This window comes from Tiliqua scincoides, chromosome 4 (assembly GCF_035046505.1).
Source record: "Tiliqua scincoides isolate rTilSci1 chromosome 4, rTilSci1.hap2, whole genome shotgun sequence".
NCBI classification, from domain to species: domain Eukaryota; kingdom Metazoa; phylum Chordata; class Lepidosauria; order Squamata; family Scincidae; genus Tiliqua; species Tiliqua scincoides.
Window position 1 is genome coordinate 212,642,072 of NC_089824.1, and position 17,645 is coordinate 212,659,716.

The 17,645-nt window shown below is 44.8% G+C and overlaps 1 protein-coding gene and 1 pseudogene across 1 annotated transcript in view; one reads left to right on the forward strand and one right to left on the reverse strand.

The window, feature by feature from the left end:
* The window catches only part of PHACTR3 (phosphatase and actin regulator 3), a 255,263-nt gene that overhangs the window by 8,945 nt on the left and 228,673 nt on the right, over positions 1–17,645 (forward strand). The window lies entirely within an intron of this gene.
* On the reverse strand, positions 15,405–15,521 carry LOC136650468 (5S ribosomal RNA; annotated as a pseudogene).

Below are 17,645 nucleotides of genomic sequence, written 5' to 3' on the forward strand. Positions count from 1 at the left end.
TACCGTGTCAGTGTGCTGTGAGATGAACAAGGTTGAAAATCACTGGTCTATACGTTCTGTAAATATGTTCTGAAAGTTCATTACACAGACAACTGGGATTGATGTCTTAGTCATTGTGCATAGCATTAGGTGCAAAGCTTGCATCCCTACTGAAAATTCCAACATTTTCTTGATAGGTTCATTGCTGACACATCCCAAATAGTCTATCCATGCTCATTCTAATGGCTTCCTCCCCTCCGCATTGAGATCCTCTATGAATGTGTGCAATCGTAGCTAGTTTGACACAAATGCCTTTCTTTCTATTTCACCTCTCAGCTGCAGCTTTAGTATTATACCACAGATGCCAAAGGCAGCCTAGTTGGCAGTGCCCACTGCAAAAACAATGCACTGTGTCCCTTTTCACACCAACAGGGATAACAAAAAAGGAGCAGATGATGTCTGGGTTCTTTATGCAAACATTTCTGCAGCCTCCCCCACCCCCACCAGCAAGCATACACAATCTCGAGTCAAATATTGGAGAGAATGAATAATGATTGCAATAAATAATGGTAAATAAATGGTGCTTTGTTTTCAGGACCGCAGGGTAGCATGGATCCTAGCAATGGGTCTTAACATTTGTTGTGTTAAAGATTATTATTCTGCTTGCTTGTTCTGTGTGGACCTCTACCACATGGGAGGACTCCAACTGAGTTGAAATTACCCACAGTCTTTCTGTCACCATTTCTGACAGTGTTGAAAAATGCCTCCTCATTTGATGATCTTTTTCAGCGCACTTAGTAAAAAGGGTTGCCTTAAAGTGCACTCACTTTCAGTTCTTGTCATTTGGCCTCCTTAATGTCACATAGGGAAATCTGATTTTTACTTCCCTTCTGCAGGTTGTTTGATTCTCCCTACCATCATGTGGTACAGCCTCTGTTGATACGGCTGCATGCTATAATGTGGCGAGAAATATTATTTATTTTTTAGTTGAGAGATTTATATCCTGCCTTTCCCATGCCAAAGCAAATGACCAAGGTGGCTTACAAAGCTCCATAATAAAGTACTAAGTATCATAATAGGTAAGAAGCATTCATAACATTAATTTTAACATTAAATTGTGAAACATCAAAAAGAAAGCAAGACCTAATAATATCACTGAGCCACTGGGGGAACAGGAGGCAGTCCTAAGAGGCAGTCAAGTCATAGCAGTATTTCAGAGGCCCAGAGGGCAATATCTCCTCATCTCAAAAAGGACATAGTGGAAATGGAAAAGGTGCAAAAGAGAGCGACTAAGATGATTACGGGGCTGGGGCACCTTCCTTATGAGGAAAGGCTACGGCGTTTGGGCCTCTTCAGCCTAGACAAGAGGCGCCTGAGGGGGGACATGATTGAGACATACAAAATTATGCAGGGGATGGACAGAGTGGATAGGGAGATGCTCTTTACACTCTCACATAACACCAGAACCAGGGGACATCCACTAAAATTGAGTGTTGGGCGGGTTAGGACAGACAAAAGAAAATATTCCTTTACTCAGCGTGTGGTCGGTCTGTGGAACTCCTTGCCACAGGATGTGTTGACGGCATCTGGCCTGGATGCCTTTAAAAGGGGATTGGACAAGTTTCTGGAAGAGAAATCCATTCTGGGTTACAAGCCATGATGTGTATGTGCAACCTCCTGATTTTAGAAATGGGCTATGTCAGAATGCCAATGTAAGGGAGGGCACCAGGATGCAGGTATCTTGTTATCTGGTGTGCTCCCTGGGGCATTTGGTGGGCCGCTGTGAGATACAGGAAGCTGGACTAGATGGGCCTATGGCCTGATCCAGTGGGTCTGTTCTTATGCCAGACAGAACAGGTCTGTTCTGAGCTGAAAAGTGAGGAGGGAGGAAGTGATCCTCAGTTTCCCTGGAAAGGAATTCCATAGTTGTGGAGCCACTATAGAGGATGCTTGCCCCTGAGCTGCTACCCCCTCCCAAGTGGACAGAGGTGGCACTTGCAGAAGAGCCCCTCAGATGACCTAAGCAGGCAGGCTGAAATGTATGGAAGGAGGTGGTCTTTCAGATAGCCTGGACCCTGATCATGGAGGGCCTTAAAGATTAGAACTAGCACCTTGAACTAGGACTGGAAGTAAATGGGCAGCCAGCCAGCCTAGCTGCTGAAGCAGTGGTCCAGCAGAGTTGTATCGCTTAGTCCCCATAACCACCTGAGCTGCCACATTGTGCACTAATTGCAGTTTCTGAACTGTTTTAAAAAGTAGTCCCACATATAGCATGTTATAGTAGTCCAGTCTTGAAGTTACTAAAGTATGGTGTCAAGGTCCCCCTGACTTACCTGGGGGAAACAGGCTTGCAGGGCAAGAAACAGGCTTGCTGGCCTTGTTCAAGGCTCCAAGGCCAGCAGCAGGTGGAGCACTGATCTGGAGAGCCAGGAGAAGGAGGAGGAACACCAAGCTCCAGCCTTTTGGCTCTTACAAGCAGTGAAGGGAGAGGGTAGGAGAGGCCAGTGAGCCTTTTAACCCGCCCATGTAGGAAGGGGCGGGGCCTGGAGGGGCTGGTCATGAGCATAAAGCCCAGCTGGGCCAAAGATGAAGGCACTCTGGGTCAGATAGCTGGAGGGAGCAGAACCTAGCCTGCCCATAAACTGGCTAGGAGCCAAAAAGCCCTAGCAGCTGGGGGAGAAGGGCCTGGGTGATGCAACCCCCTTCCTCCCCACACTCTCTGCTGAGGCCCCGTGGCTGGGCTGTTGCTCTGGGAGACAGAGCCTCAAGTGCCCCACTGCTGCCTCTTTCAAATACGAGGATCCACACATGGATCACTGTGCTCCGGTCCAAATGGCTCAAGTAGGGTCTCGGTGCACCAGCCTAAGCTGGGTGAATGCACTTCTAGTAACTGCTGCCACCTGGTTCTCCAGAGAGAACCAGGGCCCAAATCCTAACCAACTTTCCAGCACTGGCATAGCTGTGCCAATGGGACATGTGCTGTATTCTGCAGTTGGGTGGCACTCACAGAGGCCTCCTCAAGGAAAGGCAATGTTTGTTCCCTTACCTTGGAGCTGCATTGCCCTTATGTTGGTGCTGGAAAGTGGGTTATGATTGTGCCCTAGGAGAACTCTTAAGCTGCACACCTGCTCTTGCAGGGGGAGCGCAAGCCTGTTCAAAGTGAGTAGATTATTCAGTACCTGCATTGAGAATTGCTTGACTAAGAGGACGTCTGACTTTTCAGGATTCAATTTCAACCCATTGGCTTTCATCCAGTCCCCAATCGCATCCAGACAGTGCCCCAGGACTTCCGCAGCTTCCTCAGAGTGGGATGGTAAGGACAGATAGAGTTGGGTATCATCAGCATATTGGTGACACCCCACGCCAAATATCCAGATGATCTCCTCCAGTGGTTTCATGTAGGTGTTAAAAAGCATGGGGGATAGGATAGAACTGTAAGGGCCAGTGTGCTGAACAAGTGTCTCCCACCATCACCATCTGGGACCTGTTAGACAAAAAGGAGTAGAATCATCATAGAGTAGTGCCCCAAGCTCCATTTTGGATGGCTGGTCTAGGACAGTGATGGCAAACCTTTTAGAGACTGAGTGCCCAAACTGCAACCCAAAACCCACTTATTTATCACTAAGTGCCAACACTGCAATTTAACTTGAATATTGAGGTTTTAGTTTAGAAAAAACAACTCATATATTAACATCTTTTACCCACTATTACTTGTAACCCTTAATGAACTTTTCCTCTAGAAATTTGTCCAATCTCTTCTTAAAGGCATCTAGGCAAGTTGTCATCACTGCTTCCTGTGGCAAAGAGTTCCACAGACTAATTACATGCTGGGTAAAGAACTATTGTCAGGGAGGGGGTGGCTGCAAGACCTTGTCACTGCTCATTTTCTCAAACAAGAAAATATGTTTTTAAAAAAACCCACAGAAGTGGGCTCTAAGGCTGCAATCCCAGCCACTCTTTCCTAGGAGTAAGCCTCATTGACTCTAATGGGGCTTACTTCTGAATAGACATGCACAGGGGCAGGATCCAAGACTGCAATCCCAGCCACAATTTCCTAGGAGTAAGCCTCATTGACTCTCATGGTGCTTACTTCTGAGTGGACATGCACAGGAGCAGGCTCCAATCCCAGGCACTCTTTCCTGGGAGTAAGCCTCATCCACTGTAATGGGGCTTACTTCTGAGTAGACATGCACAAGAGCAGGCTCCAAGGCTGCAATCCCAGGCACCCTTTCCTGGGAATAAGCCTCATCCACTGTAATGGGATTTACTACTGAGTAGACATGCATGGGAGTAGCTCCAAGGCTGTGATCCCAGGCACTCTTTCCTGGGAGTAAGCCTCATCCACTGTAATGGGCTTACTTCTGAGTAGACACGCAGGATGTCTCCTCTGCTGTGGAAGAAAAGCCTCTCTTGGCACTGAGTGGGGAGCTGCTCAGGGAAAGGTGGGCTGCAATGGCTGAGGAGGAGGGCGGCTCAGGATTGGCTGGTGGTCTGCCTGTGAAGGGTCCTGAGCCATTCCAACAGAAAAAGCCAGGAGCCTGCTGGATGCTGATTGGCTGAGCCTGCTGGAGAGTTGGGGAAGGGAAAAACAGGGAGCTTAAGCCTGCAGAGCGGGCAAAATTGAAAAGGGAAACAAATGTGGGGCAGGTGGGGGTGAAGGGAGAGGAGGGCAGTGAGCTCAGGGGACGGAGGGAAGCAGCCCACCCTCCCAATGGGGGGGGGCTCGGAAAAAGCCTCCGTTTTCTTTAAAGTGACATGCAGCTTCAGCGCCCCTCCCCAGGCTGCCTGGCTCCGCGCTGCGTGCCCACAGAGATGGCGCTGCATGCCCTGTCTGGCACACGTGCCCCATCTGGCATGCGTGCCATAGATTCACCACCGCTGGTCTAGGAGATTACCATGGTTGATGGTGTTAAAAGGTGCTGAGAAGTCCAGCAGGACCAGCAGGAATGCACTATATCCCATCTAATCCTTGGTGAAGGTCATCTATCAGAGTGATCATGGCTGTTTCTGTTTCTGTCCCAAAACCTGACCTGAAGCCAGATTGGAAAGGGTTCAGATAATCTTTCTCACCTAGGAGCCCCTCGAGCTGGGGCACCACCACTCACTCAATCACCTTTCTCAAGAAAGGAAGGTTGGAAACTGATCAATAATTGTTTAGGTTAGTGGTGTCCAGAGTTGGTTTTTTAGGAGAGGGTGCACAATTGTGGTCTTCAAGATGCTGGGCATCACTCCCTCCCACAAAATTGAATTCACAATTGGTTCCATCCAATTAGCGAGCCTAGCCCTTGCATCTCATATTAGCCAGGCTGGGCAAGAGTCAAGCTGGCACAAAGATGGTCTCAGGCTACAGAGGATCCTATCCACATCCTCAGACTGTATTGATTGGGCAGGATTGTGTAGGATTGGGCAGTTATTCTGAAAGGTATTTTGAGGGAGGTAGGGGGATCCCAGCAGTGATAGTGCATGCTAGGTTGCTATCCTCATTTTCTCAGCCAGACACACTCCCTGCCTTTCTTGTACTTACATTAAGTACAAAATAACTGGCATAGATCCAAGTAGACCCATTGATAGCCAGGCAGCCTATGGAAGGGTAACAAAAAAAAAATTCTTATGTACTTCTCCAACGCTGCCTGGTCATCTCACCACCACCACTGCATGCAGTACTTGCTCCATCAGCACAGCTCTCTGAATGAACAATGAATGAATGAATGAAAATAATAAGAAATACTCTGGTACTCCTAGCCAATTAGACTCAAACTTTCTCATATCTGCATTTCCCATTTCCTTTGATTCTTGGTCCTGTTAGAAAAGGACAAGATGTTGAGAACTGGCATTTACATAGAAAGAAGAACATCTACGCAGAAATGACAATTTGCAGAAAATCATTTGTCTGGTAGGGAAAAGCAAGTGGGTGAAACCAAATAGAGAAATCTATTAAAAATGCAGTATATGCTTAACCATATCTGCTGGCTTTCTAATTTCCAGGGAGCATCTTGTCTGATAACAGGCAAAATGGATTAAGTAGGGATGCTTCAAAGATTTGACGAGTTCCGAACAAAAAGCCTATGGCAATTATGTAATCCCCACAGAACGCTGCAATGTGAAAGATGAACAAGTAAATAAAAAGCTGAGAGGTTTGCACACAGCAAATATATTGGGGGGGGGGGAATGCAATAGATGCATGAGAGTTACTTATATTAAAGATGGAAAGTGCTATGGGCAGGTGTTGGCACCTGACCATGCTAAACTGGAAGTCCAAAGATGGCTTTCAATTTATCCAGTCTGAACCTGTGCACATTTACTTGGAAGTAAATCCCCCTGGACTTAGCAATTTTGGTCGAATATTAACATGTATTGCACTTGCAGCTTTAGAGGTTCCCAATTTTCCTTGTTATACCACAGTTCTGAATGACCCAGGTTCAGCACAAAGCTGGATGTATTCTTGATGGATATTTCATAATGTTCTGGAGCCTTCAAACTACAGGAGCTGGGATATAAGTGTAATAAATATTTGGGCAGCAAAGGTCTCTGGTAAATTGTTCTAGAAAAGTCTTGAAAAACATAATTATGATATCTAATGCACACTATTTTGTGCAATGGGGTAACTAAAAGAGCATGTGGTATCTGGTGAATAAAATGATTTGATTTCATGTGCCCACATGCCACAACATTTATTTAGTCCGTACACTGGACTGTGGGTATCAGAGATAGGGAGTCAATTAATGCTTGGGACACATTTGAAAATCCATCCTGCTAAATGATTTCTAAGTGTTTTTCTTGTTGCTTGCTTCAAGGAGCAATAAACTGTTTACATGAATAATTAGCTAAGGAGGGATTATATTAATTCACCTCAGCCTCTCACTCTGAAAGTCAGTATGCACAATGGCCTATTAGTCCTAGAGCATTAATATCTAGAATTAATAATCCCAGTGCCCTGAAGAAATGTGTTTCTTATAAACACCAGCAACTTTGTATGGTTAAAAGTGAATGCCTCAAATTACGTCTTGCCTTGCCCAAGCTTAGATAATACCATGACGGAGTCTCAGTGCCCATTAGGTTCACTGCTGGTTGATTTTGTTTACTTGAAATTCAAGGTGATTTATTGCACATAATGCTTACCCAATTTATATGTGCCCTTGGGAGCACATCGTTTAACTACACGAAGGAAGTCAATAATTTAAGCGTTTGAATCTACATAAATATTTCAAGGAGATGATCTTAATCAAGTGGCATCTGATCTAGTCTTCAGAGCACAACCATCATTGGACAGGCGGCCATAGACAGAACTGAGTACAGGAGGGTTATCCAGGCTGGACTTATTCAGATGTTAAGAAAATTGGAGTGGGGTTCCTGCTGGAGTGGGGATCCTGATGAAACATGTGGAACGTGGAAGGGGGGCGGAGCTAACTTTCAGCGAAGTTGCAGTGAACTTTGGGGGTTCCCGAAGAGACTGCGAAATAGATGTGTTTTCATGTGCCTAAACAACTAAGGCACGCTTCGGTGCCAGGAAGATGGTACGAAGAGCTGAGAGCTTGAACAGGGGGTCCTTAGAAACAGGCAATTTCAAGGATTTCTCTCTGTTTTGCTCTGTGCTGAAGCATATCTATCCCTGGCGACATCTTTGAGAAGCTCGGAGAGCTGAAAACCCGTCCTCCCACGGCCTAGATACAACAACATTGCAGCGAAAAAAGCTATTAAGAGTGAGTGAACTTGGCTCGTTAAAAAGTTTTACTGAGAACTGTAAGTAAGAAGTCTGGAGGAGGAGGAGATAATTCAAGATTATTCACGCTGGCCATTAGCCACCCGGGGGGGGGGGGAATAGGTGAATTGGTATTTCCCCTGCTGGAGTAAGTACAAGATTATATTTTTTTTAATGGTATGTACCGAAGAGAAATAAATAAGTAATCTTCAACGACGGAAATAAAGTCTACCTTCATTTTCCCAGCAAAAAGCCTTTATTTAAGCCTGGACACTGCTGGTTTCGGTTTCTCAGCAAGAGGCTTGAATTTTTTTTCTTCTTCTTTTGGTCATTTAAAGGCATACTAACCTAATTTGACTGTGGATTTGATTGACTTTTTTTGGATATAAAAATTTGGAAAGTAGCCCTGGATACAAAATTAGAAAGTAGCCCTGCAGAAAGTGGCTCGAGTTGGTGTTGATAAAAATGGCTTTTGAAAATCTAAAAGATGATCATGAAAGCCAGGCCTTGTTGGTGGACTTTCTGATGGATTTTAGAAGAGAAATGGAGCCACAAATCAGAGAACTCTCTGAACAAATTGGGCAAATAAGCTCCTCCCTTGTAAACTCGCGAGAACAGATTATAAACAATAGAGAAGAAAAAAGAATGGATCAGATGTCAGGTGAAGTTAAAGAAGTGGAGTATTTTGAAATGGGACACGAGATGGAAGAAGCAATTGTTATAATAACTGGGAATCTTAAGGAAGAAAAAAGACGAAATGTTCAGAGAGCAAGCTGTCTCAAGAAGAGGAAGAATTTATGGATTGAATTCAAGAATAACAGAATGAAAAAGAAGAAAGAAAAACAGAGGGGGGGACTTAAGAAGAAAAAGAAGAAGTGGAAGAACCAGTAGGAGGACTAAGAGGGAACACCAATAAGATAGAGTACAAAGTAAACAATAAGAAGAAGGGCGAAATGGTTGAATAATTAAAAAAAAATTTTTTTTAAATATATTAAATTAAAATAGATGCAAATGAAAATTTGAAATATAAATATTGTGGAAATTAAGTGGTATTAAGATAAATATTTTATTAATTAGATTAAACTAAAGTGGATGAAAAGGGAATTTGGAATATAAGTATCGTGAAAATTAAAGAGGTAAATATATGAAATAAATTAGATGGAACTGCAATTTTGGAATATAAGTATTATGTAAAATATAGTGGTATTAAGACAAATAAAAGGGTTATTTTATAAAAAAAGAAGGTAAATAAAATAAATTATAGATGTCAATTTATTTTGGAGAAAATATTAAACCTGTATTTGGGTTTAATAAATATGTGGTGGATAAGCAAAGTATAATATTATTGTAATTGGAGATATTTGTTTTTAGATGTGATATTAGAAATTATGAATCAGATAAGAGATTGTATTTTAGAGGTTAGTTTAGTGGTAAGAAGAGTCTATAAGTAAAAATTTGAAGCCTTTTTTGACTGGATAGTTATGGAAAATGATGTATAACATGTTATAAGAGATATTGAAGGAGGTAATACCATGGTAATCGGAGACTTTTTTTTTAGATGTCATATTAGAAATTAAGAATCAGATAAGAAAGATTTTATTTTAGAGACTAGTTTAGTGGTAAGAAGAGTGTATAAGTAAAAGTTTGAAGTGTTTTTTTTTATGATGGGATAGATAAGGTTAGAGGTAAAATATGGAATGTTAAAGTATTAACCAGTTGGGTTAAAGAATATGATAATTTTTGTATTGATTATTAATTTCGTTTGGATTAATGTTTGTTGTAATCGATGGCCACCACCCTCGTGTGTAACCTATGTAGTCCTAGCCCTAAGTCTACCCAATTTTCCTTACCTGTATCTGTAATAAATAAATAAAGCATTATATATATATATATATATATATATATAAAAAGAAAACATGTGGGACGTTATCAGTGCAGATAATGCATCCATCCAGTTCTTTTGATTTAGGCTCCTTTAGAATCCTTGTGGGCACAATCCAGAGAGTGCCCTTGGCCAGCACAAGCCCCTTGCGCCAGCCGAAGAGTGTCGCGATAGTGCTGTAAAGTACTTTCATGCCACCGCTGGCCCAAGCTGTGTTGGACCAGCAGAGGAGGTAAGCCCATGCTGACTGAATCAGGCTGGCGCGTGGGTCTGGGGATGTGTGGGGAGGGCGGGGAGGAGGCATTTTGGGGTGGGGGGAGGGTGAGTGGCAGGTGGGCCTGTGGGCGGGTGGTGGGTGTGCAGGTGGCAGGGCCAGGATTTGGCAGTGTGCTGGATCCTAACCCCAGTCCTGGGCAGCCTGGGCAGCTTAGGGCTGCTTAGATCCGACTAGCCCCATCAGGGCGGCTGTGACTTTCCCCAGGGTAAGGGGAAGCAATTCCCCTTGCCCCTGGCTGAGCCGCTTTTGGTCCTAAAGGGACAGTCCAGCTGGCCTCCCTGTGCCAGCGTGTGTTAGGATTGGGCTGTGTAGCTCCTTAGAATACGATATATTTCCTATCCAGCAAACTCTTCATACTATTCCTTGCTTCTCTTTTATATCCTCTTAGAAAACTGAATGCTTAGCTTCCTGGTGCTAAGAATCTCATGTGTGAGGAATATACACATGAGGCTGTCTTATTCTATGAGTTCATCTAGTTCTGTATGGTCTCCACTATTTGGTAACAGCAGGTTTTCAGAGGGGGGACTTTCCCTATCCTACCTGTAGATGCCAGAGACTGAACCTTCTGCATGCAACATGTCACTGAATTATGGCCCTGTCCCTGTGCACTGATCAAACAGTGTGCTGGTGCTGGAAAGTCAGGTGCAACAGCTCAGTGCATGTATACTGATGGGTTGTACCATCAGGTGGATTTGCTATATCCATTAGTGACATTGGAGATGATAGAGATGCTTTCTTGTAACATACATGAGAAAATGTATCTTAATCGCAAACAGTAATGCAGGAAGGTCTGCTCAGAAAGGAGCCCAGGAGTATCCTGTTGCTCCAGGCTGGTTTGCTTAACCCTCAGACTAGCTGTTAATGTAACAGATGCCTTTGTGAAACACTTCTTGTTTTTTCTTCTCTCCACCCCCCTCCCCCTCACAAGGCAAATGCAGGATATGTGAACTGCAGCTGTCAGGAAGGATAACAGCACAGGCATTCTTCAGTGGTGCTGAGGCTCTCACATGCCCCTCTGTAGTCTTCCAAGCTACTAGCAACCAGCTCCAAATCTATATGCCAAAAGCTCAAGAGAGATCAGCAAAGCAGACCTAGAAATAGTGGGCTGGGCCTCCGTGATTCCAAATGTGATAAAGCCTGATCTTGGAGAGGGGAAGAGTTGTTCAAATGAAGAGTGCATGTTTTGCTAACAGATGTACTCAGCTGAGTTCTTGCTAAGCTGAAACATAAGCTGACCGAGAGCCTTTGGGCCCAAAACTGTGGTTGCCCTGCACTGTTGGAACTTATGTTCCAACAGCGCAGGGTGCTTTCTGGTGCCAAGGCAGTTGAGCCACTGTTGTGCACTGTTGGGTCGCTGCCACAAAGGGGAAGTGGCATGCTGCATGCAGGGGCTGTGGATGCCTCTTTCATCACCAGTATGCTGGTGGTAGAAGTGTGTCATAATTGGGAAGAGGAAACAGCAGAGTACAAGGAGGGGGAGGGAGGGGGTCAGTCCTGGTGGGAGTGACTCGTGCTCCTAAACCCTCTTTTTAAAATCTCTCTGTTCCTTTCCTTCTTTGGACCACTGCCAGCCAAATGGCTGATGTGCTTCCAAGGAAACCCATAGACGATCAGGCAGCCTACTGGGCTGGGCGAGTAAGATAGTAAAATATTTTTACTTACCTTCTTCAGGCTGTCTGATTGCCACCCACTCACCATAGCATGCAGTGCAGCCTCCATTGGTGTGGTTACATACTATAACATGCAGGAGGTTAGGATTGGGCAGTAAGTCCATCTAGCTCACTCTTGGTAACAGTGAGTGGCAGACGGATGCCAGGGTTTCAGATGAGGGTCTTCCCTAGCTTGTGGTGATCTCCAGGGTAGTGCTGCAAAGGACCATGTTCTGCTCTGGGAAATCTGTTGCTTTTCCCTACCCGGAGATCTAGCAAAGGGATCTTTTATGAGTGGAGTATAGGAACCAAACTTAAAGTGGCAATTAAATTGATGTTATTAAATTTTACACAGCAATAGGTATACAGGTGTGTGCTACTTAACAACAGGGGTATGTTCTCTGATCCCTGTTTTTATGTGATTAGGTCATTAAGCAAATGTTCATCCCAATCTAGTGCCCTTGTTGTGTAAAGAGGCACTCCCTGCCAGAAACTAGCTGGCTGCACAGGCTACTGGAGATAGAAGACCTTTTTTTTTTTGCATTAACACCCTTTTTGTTATGTAAACAGATACTCTGCTGCAGGCTATGGGAGACCTGCCTGCCTCATTAAGAGCCTCTTTGTTGTGCCCTTGTTTGTGCTGTCTGTCATTAAGCGGAAGGTTGTTAAGCAGCTCACACCTGTAACTGTTTTGCATAAAACGCTGAACTATTCCTTTGTATACTTGTAATCTAAAATAGCTAAGACTAGTATTTGGCATCAACCATAGCAATTCCCCATAATACCTTTCACGCACTCTCACATACAAATTGAGCGGCCAACTCGATCAAAGCAGATACAATGGAAAAGCTGAGAAGCCAGCAGCGCTTCATGACCTTAGTTTTTGTTGCTGATGGCAAACCTCTTTGCAGCTCAGATCTCGTGTGCTGTTTTTGCAGTCCTTTTGGTGTCAACTGAGGAACATGGGCTTTTTCTAGTTTGGGGCAGTAATCGAGTCCTCATGTTCATCCACTTACCCAGCTAGCCCTCATTCACCGCCCAGTTCTATGGGAGCGATATGCTGACAGATCTCATGACCTGCCAGCTCATTACATGATCCACTGTCACCCTGGCCTCACTACCAATCTGCAGCCCATTTGCAATGGTGTGGTAGCTGGGAAGCCCTGAGCTGCCAGCAGTGGGCCACAGATTGCTTTGAAGCGGGCAGTGGTTCGCCCCCTCCTGAAGAAGCCCTCCCTGGATTCCACTGTGTTGGATAACTACCGGCCAGTCTCCAACATCCCGTTTCTGGGCAAGGTAATTGAGCGGGTGGTGGCGTCCCAACTCTTGGATGATGCGGATTATCTGGATCCTTTTCAATCTGGCTTCAGGCCGGGCTTTGGGACGGAAACCGCCTTGGTCGCCTTGGTGGATGACCTATGCCGGGGACTGGACAGGGGGAGTGTGTCCCTGTTGGTCCTGCTAGACCTCTCAGCGGCTTTCGATACCATCGACCATGGTATCCTTCTGGGCCAATTGGCCGAGTTGGGAGCTGGAGGTACTGTTTTGCGGTGGTTCCGCTCCTACTTGGAGGGTCGGTCCCAGATGGTGGTGCTGGGGGATGCCTGTTCGACACCCTGGCCCTTGAGATGCGGGGTGCCACAGGGCTCAATTCTGTCCCCCATGCTATTTAACATCTACATGAAACCGCTGGGAGAGGTCATCCGGGGGTTTGGAGTGGGGTGCCATCAATATGCCGATGACACCCAGCTCTTTCTCTCCTTTCCTCCAGACTCCAGGGTGGCGGTTGAGGGCCTGGAGTGCTGTCTGGAGGCAGTGAGGATCTGGATGGGGGCTAACAAGCTGAAATTAAATCCGGATAAGACAGAGGCTCTCCTGGTTCGGAAATCCTCGATGCAGGTGCTGGACTATCGGCTTGCGCTGAATGGGGTTGCACTCCCTCTGAAGGAGCAGGTCCGCAGCTTGGGGGTCCACCTGGACTCGCAGCTGCTCCTGGATTCCCAGGTGGCGGCTGTGGCTAGGGGGGCCTTCGCTCAGCTTCGGCTGGTGCGCCAGCTGCGGCCGTACTTGGATCGTGCAGACCTGGCCACGGTGATCCATGCCTCGGTGACATTGAGATTAGATTACTGTAACGCGCTCTATGTGGGGCTGCCCTTGAAGACGGTTCAGAAACTGCAACTAGTGCAGAATGCGGCGGCCCGTGTGGTTACTGGAGGTAGGCGGTTCGACTCTGTCAGTCCGCGTCTCCAGCGGCTGCATTGGCTGCCCATTCGTTTCCGGGCCCAATTCAAGGTGCTGGTATTGACCTTTAAAGCCCTATAATGCTCTGGACCAGGGTATCTTAGAGATCGCCTACTCCCGTACAATCCGGCTGGTCCTCTTAGGTCATCAGAGAAGGCCTTTTTACAAGTGCCGCCGCCTAGGGAGGTACGTGGGGCGGCTGCAAGAAATAGGGCCTTCACAGTAGTGGCACCAACGCTATGGAACTCCCTTCCCCCTGACTTAAGAATGGCTCCCTCTCTTGAGACCTTTCGGCGGGGCCTGAAGACCCTTCTGTTTAAACAGGCCTTCTGAGTTTTCGGCCTTTTAACATCTTTTTAACATCTTTTAATATTTTTTACAGGCCTGATTCTTTTATGACTTGCTGCTGCTCTATGCTCTTTTTACCTATTTTTTACTCTGACTGCTGTTTTTTATGATGTGTTAATATGTTTTTATTTGTTTTTAAATTATGTTTTTTATATGTTGTAAGCCGCCTTGAGTCCCTTTGGGGAGAAAGGCAGGATAAAAATAAAGTTGTTATTATTATTATTATTATTATTATTATTATTATTATTATTATTATTATTATTGGTCACTGGAATTGGTATAACGGTGATGGGTGTGGTTTGGAGTGGATTGGGGCAGGGATTGGGCCAGGCCTGGGGCAGTTTGTGGGCAGGAGGTGGGAAGATCTCAGGATCCCACACCACCAAGATCCTATCCCCCTTTGACTGCCCCCTGAGTATCCACAGATTTATGCCAGTTAAATAATTTACTTACCTCTCCTAGGTCATTTGGTCGCCCCCACCATAGCCTGCAGTGCGTGCTGCACCAGGGCAAGGGATAGGATTGGGTTTCCAGTTCCATCTACAGAGGCCTATACCAACTGTGTAGCGTATGCCTCCGTTTTGCTCCCCTTGTCTGGAATGGCTCTGAAGAGGAGGGGGAGGGGCCCCTTGCATGCTGCAGGGAGGGTCCCTGCCAAATTTAGTGCTTTGCACCCCCTCTAGCTACAGCATTGACCTATGCATAGAGAGGGTTTCATGTGTGTCAACATCCCAGTACTAAAAGATATCTTAGTCCCAACTATTCCTTAGCAAGCAAAGCAAGTTCTTCTTTCACACTCTTTTGAGTTTCTTCATATCAATGTGTGTTTTTGTGCTCCAAGGCACCACAGAAGAATAAAACCCAGCTCGTGCCTTTTCCCTAGTTCAGCCTTCTGAAAGCAAATCCCTTGTAAGCAGTTCTCACTCATTCCACGTGCATGCTTATGTCTAAATTAGCCAGTGCTTTAACTGAAGCAATAATAAGTAATTGTGTAAGACAACAATACTGCAATAATGGATAAAATAGCTGATCCCTTAACTGAGGCAAGAATAAGTAATTCAGCAATTTGTTTTAATTATAAAAGCTATTGTAAAATCAGACTGTGGCAGATCCCATCAATACCATACAAATAGTCACACCCTGGCTGTCTTTGTGGGGTAGAGTTCCACTGCCACCAGAAATACAGGATAAGAGCCACGCTTTCACCCAGCCTGCAAAACAGCAGCCCTCATTCTAAGTTCCTTGAGGAGGATCAGGAGAGTGGAATCCTCTCTCCTTCACACCTCCTTGGTTGGTGGGCAACCTTCAGTCTCGAAAGACTATGGTATAAGCCTACAGCACCCGGTATTCCCAGGCGGTCTCCCATCCAAGTACTAACCAGGCCTGACCCTGCTTAACTTCCGAGATCAGACGAGATCAGGCATGTGCAGGGTAACAGTTATACAATACAAAACACACTCAAGTCTTTTCTGGCTAGTACAGCAATTGTCAATATTTTTCTCCTCACAGCACTCGGACATCTATTTTGTCTTGTGATGTCACTTTCAGCTTCCAGGAGGCTCTTCTGGTTCTTGGTTCTGTTTCTTGGTTCTGTTTCTGTTTCAGCTTGCAGCTGTCTGTAGTAACAAATCGTCAATCCCTGTTCCTCTGCCAGCAGATTCTCAAGGATATCTGAGATTATTTTCCCCTAAATATTTTATTTTAATTGTGTTTTTATTTCCCTCAAATAATTGCTCTATAACAGGAGTGGCCAAACTTGCTTAATATAAGCCCCCCTTATTCCAAAGGTAATTGTATCAAATGTTTCTGTTCCCAGCCAATTAGCTGACAAGATTGATTTTTTTTAGACCATAAACAGTAGACAAGTAATGTTCCCCTGAAGATGACTAAAATCCTTAGTTGGAATATAAATGGCTGGAAGAAGGGTATGTTAGACCCTGAGACTCCTTTATTCCTGGCTGACTTTAATTGCATCATGATACAAGAATCTTGGGTTTATAATCCTTGCAACCTAAATGGATATAACTCCTTTTGTCTGCCAGCTGAAAAACATAACCCCGACAGGGGTCTATTAAGCTTTGTATCAAGCAACATAGGGAAATCATCCACCCTTCCCCCATGCCCATCAAAGTTAGCTATGGCAATAAAGGTAGTCACCAAGTTCAAAGAAAGTTTGATGGTGAACATCTCCTTCCCTCCCCAAACCTCTAAACTGGATCTGGACAATCAATGGGCCACACTCAAAGAATATTTACTGGACCTCCAAAGCAGTCATCCTCATGCCACCATGATAATTGGGGGGACTTTTAATGCTAGGATTGACCCAGATGACAATCAATTACTACTCTCCAATATTGGAAGAAAGACCTGTTCTATCATAACATCAAAGAAGGAATTTGTCACTCCAAGGATAACACCATCAACTGGTCAGGAGTCAGACTGGTGAATATGGCCTCCAGACTCTCACTAGCAATTGTTAACGGGAACTATTTAGTTAACCCTTATGGAGATTATACCTATTTCACCACAAGGAACAAGTGTCATCAACTATATCCTGATTGACTATACTAACTTTTTAAAATATTGGAATTTACAGTAAGGGATCAAGGAACAAGTGATCATTCTTATTTTTATTAAGGTGCAGTTAGAAGATGCACCTCCGGGGCATTTGGTGGGCTGCTGTGAGATACAGGAAGCTGGACTAGATGGGCCTATGGCCTGATCCAGTGGGGCTGTTCTTATGTTCTTAAGATGTGTATTAAATCCTAATGTTGGCCAAACTGAAACCCAGACAGTGCCTTCATGATGAAAGTGGTCAACTGGATCCACCGAGGCTGCCAAAGAATTACTCCGTACGAGAAATTAAAAAAGAAATCATAATTAGAAAAACCTCGATCACAGTCTCGAAAAATATATGATTACTCTTCCAAATGTTTGATCTGATTTTATTAAGAAAAGGGGAGAAAAGAAAGATGCCAAGAAAATCTTGATACCAAATGAAGAGTTGGTTTGATAGAGACTGATAGGACAACAAAACACCACAATGGCTGTGCATGCCTCTCTACTGCAAGCTAGAAGGAATTACAAAGCAATACTAAAAGTAAAGAAACAACAATCAATGGGTCCAGATGGGATAAAGTAAAGCAGCTGTCAAAGAGCAATCTAGGACGTCTCTCTGGCATTTATCACCCCAACACTGAAGCCACGACATCATGTTGGAACATCTGTATCTGTAAGCTTGGGAGAAGCATTTTGGGTAACCTTTACAAGAAGCACAATCATGAACCAGACTTGAATTTTGAGATCCATCTAACGCAAGATACAGAATGGGATCCTGTTATGTAGAATGAAGTTGTTCCTGATCAACAATGTCAAACCAAGAAAATTCCCTGGTATAGGTGCATTTCCTGCAGAGCTGTGAAAGGTAGCCCCGACCTGGTGGGAGAAGGTGCTTCACCCTTTTTCTGATTGACAGATGGTAATATGCCAAATTCTTGGAAAATATCACTGGTTACCCTCATTTACAAGAAAGGGGATAAGGCTGATACAAGCAATTGCCGATCAGTATGG